General features: G+C 39.0%; 1 non-coding gene across 1 annotated transcript; it reads left to right on the top strand.

The window, feature by feature from the left end:
* The first annotated feature begins 7,463 nt into the window (after positions 1-7,463).
* LOC116125441 lies at positions 7,464-7,570 on the top strand. Its single transcript, XR_004127346.1, has one exon. It is a non-coding gene; the product is annotated as a small nucleolar RNA R71 (small nucleolar RNA).
* The last annotated feature ends 1,415 nt before the right edge of the window (positions 7,571-8,985 follow it).

Here is an 8,985-nt window from a genome sequence, read left to right as displayed (position 1 = left end):
ATTTTTCAATAATAAAATCCCAACAATTTTATTCTCATCATAGACTTATATAATTCATCATTGACATACACAAAAAAACATAAAAACAACTAAACACAAACAAAAAATTGTTCAAATTTTTCCTACCCCCAAACTAAAGATGACATTGTCCCCAATGTCACATTATGCATAAATTAGGAATAGAAAAAATAGAATTTACAAAGGTACAGATAGTTCCCTGATTAATCCGTGAAGTCGAAGTTTCACTCAACAGAATGCACACCCGTTCATTGGCTTTCTTATCGCCATAATCTGTAAAACAATTGAAATGTTGTGGTGTCCACTGTGTTAGAAAATTTCACTGACTAATATGAAAATATTACAATCCTAATCTCGCCCTTACGACTACTAAAAAGTTCAAACAAAATTAAACAATCCAAACCAAAAGAAAATTAGTTCAATGTCCAAAATAAAAGACAATACAACTAAAAATAAAAATAAACTACAAAACAGGTGCTCCTGTTTCATTCTTCGGCCTCCTCTTCTCCTTCGGTGTCGTCATCTTCTGTGTCGGAGCCCATCCATTCCTCTAAATCCTAGTCTGCCCATTGGAAGCTTGAAGTATCAATGTTGAGCTTGGAGAAACAGTTGTGCTACATATCATACATCATCTGGGTCTGCTTTCTAGCCAACCTTGGCGTCGTTCCATCCGTTTCATCTTACCCAACATCTGTTGCATTAGCTCCTTTATTGTGGCTGTGGAATTGGATGATATGGGTAGTACCTTGTGTGGTTCTCTATTGTTTTGTCTCAGATCTGGGTCTTTCACTGGGTGGACGCTCAAGATGCTTTTTGTAGTAGTTGGTGTCGATGACTGGTGCATGATGGATAAGTGGTTCAACATCCGACTTCTCCACTCCCGCTCGAGTACACAACTCGGTGATGAGATATGGGAAGGGGAAACTGCCTCGCCTTGGTTGGGCTGCATTCTGTATACTAGTCATGATAATCTTCCCCACACCTATCTTCTTTTCGGTGGCAATGGAGTAAAGCAGCAATGCCTTGTCAAAAGTTACAGAACTATAATATATCTCCAGCATCATCCTCACACACACAAAGTACTGCCACAACCTAGCCATATGTATCATATTAGTTCCCTTAATGCTCTTCTTTCCCTTCTTCGAAACTTCCCAAGGGGTATCCGGTTTTGCTATGACCCTAAGTATCTCATCCTCATCAAATTGTTTCTTCTTAAACTCTAGATACTCATCACAGTAAATCGAAGGCAAGTGGCAAAAATCATTGATGACCTTCGCATCAAATGGCACATCAATACCCCTCACAAATACATGCTCAGGATCACACTCAAAGAGGTTGGCATAAAACTCTCTCACTATTGGCTCTATGGCTGCATGTGCAGGTTCACTCATAAATAACTCCCAACGTCTCCCTCGACTCCACTGTTCGTCCACGGCCAATCCACACTCGGCAATAAATCCCTTATCCTTCCTTTGGATTGCTCCTTCATATCGTTGCCGAGCCTTGTCATTAACAAATCTATTGTCCACCTTCTTCCCTTTTCCTTTACCCTTGGAAGGTACTTTGAGCGGCATTTTTGGTTTGACTGTTAATACCCAAATGCACCCCCAAACAAAGGATTCAACCTAACAATTCAAATCTCTCCTGACAATACACCTAAGTTTCAAAATTTTGCACCTAGCCCCCCAAAAACCACTATTCGTACAAACTCAATAAACACTCTAAAATTGAAAACCCAAACTCCTCAACACCACACAAATCAAGATCCACACTTCTTTACTCCAAATCAAAGCACTACTTCACCAAAGTTCCACAACTCAACACATTCAAACAAAATATTCAAACTTAAAGCACTAAAATCAAAATTGAGCAATTTAGATGTTGGAGAACTTGAAATCTTACCAAACCCAAGATGATTGCACCACTAATTTCACCAATCTCGGAACAAATTGCAAGACCCCAATTTTTGAAAACCAAGGGTTTCAAAAATTTTCTTCAATTTTTCGCACAAATCTTTGCTGAAATGAGTTGTTTTGGTGTTTATGAGGGTTAAGGAGTGAAGAAAAGTGATGGAAATTCACTGGAGAAGCTTTGGATTAAAGGTGGAAAAGTTTTGCTCTCGGATGTGTTTTGAAGTTTTTGCGAAAATGAAGAGTCCGACTCACTATTTATAAAAAGCAGTTTTTGCCACGGCGAAGTTCTTCATTCAATGAAAAATTAAACCCAGTCAAAACTTTCCAGAGCCTACAGTGCCGCGGCGAAGAACTTACTTCACCGCGGCGAAATTTCCTTAGTCAATTTCGCACAACTTTTTTCGTTGCGGCGAAAAATTCTAGAGAGCACGTCACTTCGGCGAAGACAAAATTTCCCTGCGATGAAGTCTGGGACTTTTCAAATTCCATTTCTTGCAAAATGTAATTCGCCTCTTCGCTGCGACAAAATCTGGAAAATTTCCTTTTTTCACCTTGCTTCGATAATTCACCTGAAACACCTAAAAACACACTACATAAAAATCATTCTAAATTGTAAGACAACTAAACAAATTCAAACAACAAAAAAATAACAAACAATTGAAAACACTTGGGTTGCCTCCCAAGGAGCGCTTGTTTATAGTCAGAAGCTCGACTTTCTCAAGTCCTCATGGGGGGATGTCAAGTTGGATGGGAAATGACTTGCAACTCATCAACTTGTCAATGTATGGCTTCAACCTCTGTCCATTGACCTTAAATGTGCCCTTTTCTTCCTGTGACACCTCCACTGCCTTGTACGGGTAAACTCTTGTAACTATGAAGGGTCCGGACCATATAGATTTAAGTTTTCCAGGGAAGAGCCTAAGTCTAGAATTATACAACAATAATTTCTGACCTACTTCAAAGTTCTTCTTCCTTATATGCTTGTCATGCCACCTTTTTGTTTTTTCTTTGTAAATCTGAGCATTCTCATATGCTTCGTGACGGAACTCATCGAGTTCATTCAAAGTTAGCATCCTTTCCTCCCTAGCAACTCGTAAATCCATGTTTAGCTGCTTGACTGCCCAGTATGCCTTGTGCTCGAGTTCTACCGGCAAGTGACATGCCTTACCATACAACATCCTAAATAGAGACATACCAATTGGAGTCTTAAATGCAGTACGGTAGGCCCATAATGCATCATCCAACTTCCATGACCAATCCTTTGTAGATGTATTAACTATCTTCTCTAAAATCCCCTTAAGTTCTCTGTTCGATAGTTCCACTTGCCCGCTAGTCTGTGGATGGTATGGTATCACAACTCTATGTTTCACTCCATACTTTCCTAACAGCGCATCCAATTGCCGATTGCAAAAATGCGATCCTCCATCACTAATGATTGCCTGTGGTACCCCAAATCTTGAGAAAATGTTATTTCTCACAAAATTAACCACCACCTTGGCATCATTGGATGGCAATGCAACTACTTCCACCTATTTCGATACGTAATCCACCACTACCAAAATGTACATGTTCCCATAAGAATTAGGGAAAGGACCCATGAAGTCAGTGCCCCACACATCGAACATCTCAACAACTAGGATATTGTTCAACCGCATCTCATCTTTCTTCGAAATGTTTCTACTACATTGACATTGGTCACATTCCTGAACCATCCGGAAGGCATCCTTGAATAAAGTTGGCCAATAAAATCTTGATTGAAGGACCTTGGCTGCTGTCTTACTTCCTCCAAAATGACCACCCACTTCTCTCTCATGGCAATGCTGTAGAACACTCTCCATCTCCTCTTCCGGTACACACCTACGTATCATCTGATCAGCACAATGTTTGTACAAAAATGGTTCTTCCCAGAAATAATACTTCAAGTCAGAGAAAACTGCCTCTTCTACTAAATGGTCATTCCATTTGGGAGCACTCTCGATGACAAGTAGTTTGCAAAATCTGCATACCACAGTGCTTCTTCCACTCTCATCAATTTCTCATCCGGGAAAGTTTCTTTGATTTGGGGTTCCTCTTCTCTTCCTGACTTGGTCGTTCAATCCTTGACAGATGATCCGCCACCACATTTTTTGACCCCTTTTTATCTCGGATTTCCAACTCAAACTCTTGTAGTAGTAGGATCCATCTTATCAGCCGAGGTTTCGCTTCTTGCTTTGCCAATAGGTGCTTGAGTGCCGAATGATCCGTGTAGACTATCACCTTAGCACCTAGCAAATATGAACGAAATTTTTCAAATGCAAAAACCACAGCTAACAACTCTTTTTTAGTGGTGGTGTAATTCAACAGTGCATCTGTAAGTGTCTTGCTAGCATACTGAATTATATGCAACACTTTGTTATTTCTTTCTCCTAACATTACTCCTAATGCAAAATCACTAGTATCACACATCAATTCAAACGGTAGTCCTCAATCAGGAACTGCAATAATAGGTGCAGACACTAATAATTTTTTTAGAGTTTGAAAGGCATGCATGCATTCATCATCAAAATCAAAAGCAACATCTTTAATCAATAAATTGCAGAGGGGTTTAGAGATTTTAGAAAAATCCTTGATAAAACGTCTATAAAACCCCGCATGCCCCAAGAAACTCTGAACTGCCTTAACATTGGATAGTGGTTGCAGCTTCTCAATCACTTCTGTTTTTGCTCGATCCACTTCTATGTTGTCCTTTGAAATTCTGTGATCAAGCACAATTCCTTCCTGTACCATGAAGTGGCACTTCTCCCAGTTGAGCACCAAGTTCGTCTCCTAACATCGCTGCAAAACAAATGAAAGATTAGATAAGCAACTGTCAAAAGATGAACCAAAAACAAAGAAGTCATCCATGAAGACTTTTATGAACCATTCCACCATGTCACTAAAGATAGATATCATGCATCTTTGAAATGTGGCTGGTGCATTGCATAATCCGAAAGGCATCCTTCTATACGCAAAGGTGCCATAGGTACAAGTGAAAGTTGTATTCTCTTGATCTTCATGAGCAATGGCAATTTGATTATATCCTGAAAAACCATCTAGGAAACAATAGTAAGCATGCCCTGCCAATCTCTCCAACATTTGATCAATGAAAGGAAGTGGAAAATGATCCTTCCTTGTCACTTCATTTAATTTCCGGTAGTCAATGCACACTCTCCAGCCCGTGACCGTCCTAATTGGTATCAATTCGTTGCTCTCATTCTTTATCACTATGATACCTCCTTTCTTCGGAACTACTTGCACCGGGCTCACCTATAGACTATCTGAAATAGGATAAATTATGCTTGCATCTAGAAGTTTCACCACCTCCTTTCTCACCACTTCCTTCATCAAAGGATTCAATCTCCGTTCTGGTTGCACCTAAGGCTTGATATCATCTTCCATAAGTATCTTATGCATGCAAAAAGATGGAGAGATGCCTCTAATATCCGAAATAGTCCATCAAATTGCTTATCTATGTTTTCTTAATACCCGAATCAACCGCTCTTCTTCCAATTTACTCAACCTTGAACTAATGATTACTGGGAAAGTTTCAGATTCACCAAGATACACATATTTGAGGTGGGAAGGTAAAGGCTTCAGTTCAAGTTTCGGAGGTTCTTCCTTTCTTTCCTTTTCCTTTTCTTTCTCAAAATCAAATTCCTTAAATTCTAGATCTTGGCTCTCAACCATCGGCTGAAATGCTTCCAACAATCTAGCACATTCATTCGTTGCCAGTTCATCTACCTCTATTGTTTTTTATTGGGCAATACATGCTTCTAGAGGTAGTTGCGGAGTGTTCTCTTCAATAGCCTCTGCTACTAGCCACCACGTCAAACACTAAAGCATGAATCTGATTATGATGGAAACTTCATAGCCTCAAAAACATTGAACGTTACTGTGTCATCTTGAACTCTTAACAGTAACTTTCCTTCTTGAACATCAATGAGAGGTTTCCCGGTGGCCAGAAATGGTTTTCCCAAAATGAGAGTTATTTCCTTATCCTGTTCCATGTCCAATACAACAAAATCCGCTGGAAAAATAATTTTGTCCACCTTCACTAACACATCTTCGACTATACCCCTCGGATGTTTGATGGATCTATCTGAAAGCTGCAACGACATGGTCGTTGGCTTCACTTCACTAATTTCCAATCTCTTGAAAATAGAAAAAGGCATTAGATTGATGCTTGCACCTAAATCACACAAAACTCTATCAAAATTAATGTCTCCTATAATAAAGGGAATAGTAAAACTCCCTGGATCTTTGAGTTTCGGGGGTAGCTTCTTCTGTAGAATTGCGCTACATTCCTCCATGAGCATAATTGTTTCCTTATCTTCTAACTTCCTTTTGTTTGATAAAATCTCCTTGAGAAATTTCACATAGCTCGGCATCTGTTGCAATGCATCTGCAAAGGGAATGTTAATATGCAGTTTTTTAAATATTTCAATGAATTTGGAAAACTGCTTATCCTGATTCTTTTTCTTGAGTCTCTGAGGAAAAGGCACGGGAGGGGTGTGATGTGCCAACTCTAGTGGTATCTCGGGAAATGGAAATTTCTCTTTCTTTTGTCTTTGCCTCTCTTCCTGCTTTTGTTGATCTTTCCTAGAACTGGTTGGTTTCTATTCAGCAATAATCTCTTCATCAACTTCCTCATCAGAATCTTCCTTTTCCTTTGATGTACTTTCTTCTTTCCTTGATTGTTCCACCTCTTCCAAAATTGTCCCACTCCTCAGAGTTATTGCATTTGCTTGCTCATGTAGGTAAGTCACTATGTTGCTTGGTAGGGAACCCTATGGTCTCTTATTTAGCTTATCAACCAATTGCCTCACCTGTACCTCCAAGTTCTGAATGGATGCCCCTTGATTTCTGAAATTCGTCCTCGTCTCCTTCATGAAACCTATGGTCTCTTGCATAAATTTTCCAAACATATCCTCCAGTTTTGTCACTCTTTGCTCACCTTGTTGATTGTTCACCCCTGCTTGGTTGTTTGGCATTGCTCTTTGGTTCGATTGATTGTTCTACTGATTTTGTTGATTCTGATTGCCCCAAGACAGGTTCAGATGATTCCTCCAACCAGGATTATATGTGTTGGAGTACGGATTGTTCGGTTGCCTTTGATTTCCTGCCAAGTAGTTAACCTGCTCCAATGATGAAGATGTTGAAGCAAATGTGTTCCCCACTTGACATTCATTGCTCACATGACTACCTGCACAAAAATCACAAGCTAGTTGAGGTGCTTGAATAGAGTTTACCTGCATACTTCCCAACTGCTTCTGAAGTGCTGTGAGTTGGGCTAAAATGGTTGTGTATGCATCAACTTCATGAAGACCCATAGATTTCTTCGGTTGCATCCTTTCATTTGGTCTTTGATAGTTGTTACTTGCTAGAACTTCAAGCAACTCATGAGCTTCTTCCAGTGTCTTATTTTGCAGTGCTCTTCTCGATGCTGCATCCACCATAGTTTGCACATTAACTATCAATCCGTTATAAAATGTTTGGACTTGCATCCAAACTGGCAACCCATGGTGTGGACATCTTCTCAGTAATTCCTTGTATCTTTCCCAAGCCTCATATAATGATTTAGACTCTTCCTGTGGAAATGATGTGATATCATTTCTCAGTTTTGCCGATTTTGCTGGAGGAAAGAATTTGGTCAGGAACTTCTATGCTAAATCATTCCATGTTGTGATCGTTCCTGATGGTAGTGCCATCAACCATCCCTTAGCTTTATCCCTCAATGAAAATGGGAACAGTCTCAATCTGATGGCGTCATCTGACACTCCGTTTGACTTGAAAGTATCGCAAATCTCCAAAAAATTGGCAATGTGCAGATTTGGATCTTCCTTCAAATCTCCCTTAAATTGTACCGACTGCTGAATCATCTTGATGATTGCTGGCTTTATCTCGAAGTTGTTGGCTTGTACCGTTGGTCTATTTATGCTTGACCCACTGCCTTCAACTGTGGGAACTGAGAATTCTATTAGTGTTCTATTTTCTACCATCTCAACAACTATGGCCTCCGGTTCAACTGTAGCCTCTCGTTCTCTTCTCTCTCTGTTAAGTCTTCTAGTGGTTTTTTCAATCTCTGGATCAACAGGAACCACTTGCTAATGTCTTGCTCTTCGCATAAACTACACAAAAGGAGAGAAAAAGTGAGATCACAAGCCAACAGAAAAGAACAACAAAAATAAAACTAACAAACAAAGAAAAACAAAAACAAAACTCCAATCTAGCTAACACAAGAAAAACTCAATGTTAACACAAAAATCAATCCCTGGAAACGGCTCCAAAAACTTGATGCGTTGTTACTACAACATGCAATGATAACAAGTGCCCTAGTCGCACAAAGTAATAAAGTGATGAGTGAGTATCGTTCCCATGAGGATTGGTTGTTAAGCACTAATTTTCCTACGTGTTTTTCAAGTTGGAGAAACCGAAATTGTTTGGATTTATGGGAGAAATAAAAAATTAACTAAAAACAAAATTGCTGAGTATTAAAAACTAATTAATGAAAGCAAGATTTAAAACAAGAGTAATATCAATTTAACAAACGGTTAGGGTTTTGACTTCATTCGGACTCTATGGATTAATTCTACGGATTATGCTACTTCTACACTCACATGCACGGATTCTAAATCAAATTCTCTAAGTTGTCAAACATACCTTCTCAGGCTATGAATTCCTACTTTTCCCTATTAAACTTCCGCACCCAACAATTTGAAGATTAATAGATCCAAGTTCATTAAGCTAATAGACTCCTAGATTGATTTCATTGATTCTCAAACCTATCTCTAGCATTCAATACGACAATGGTGATTACCCAAGAAGCTCAACATAACTCATTTCTCAATCTCATCATGTTCAACCAACAAAATCAATAAAACTCATAATAACCACACAATATGTGCATTAGAAGATAAAAGCAACAATAATCAATTGATTAATCCATAGAAATCCGAATTACATCAAAACCCTAACCCAAAATGGGTTAGTTCATAACTAAATTAACACAAATAGCAAGAAAATCAGTAAACACAAC

The sequence above is a fragment of the Pistacia vera genome, unplaced genomic scaffold, assembly GCF_008641045.1.
Source record: "Pistacia vera cultivar Batoury unplaced genomic scaffold, PisVer_v2 Contig165, whole genome shotgun sequence".
Lineage (NCBI taxonomy): Eukaryota > Viridiplantae > Streptophyta > Magnoliopsida > Sapindales > Anacardiaceae > Pistacia > Pistacia vera.
Note: the sequence above shows the minus strand (reverse complement) of the source record. Positions and strands in the feature narration are given on the sequence as shown.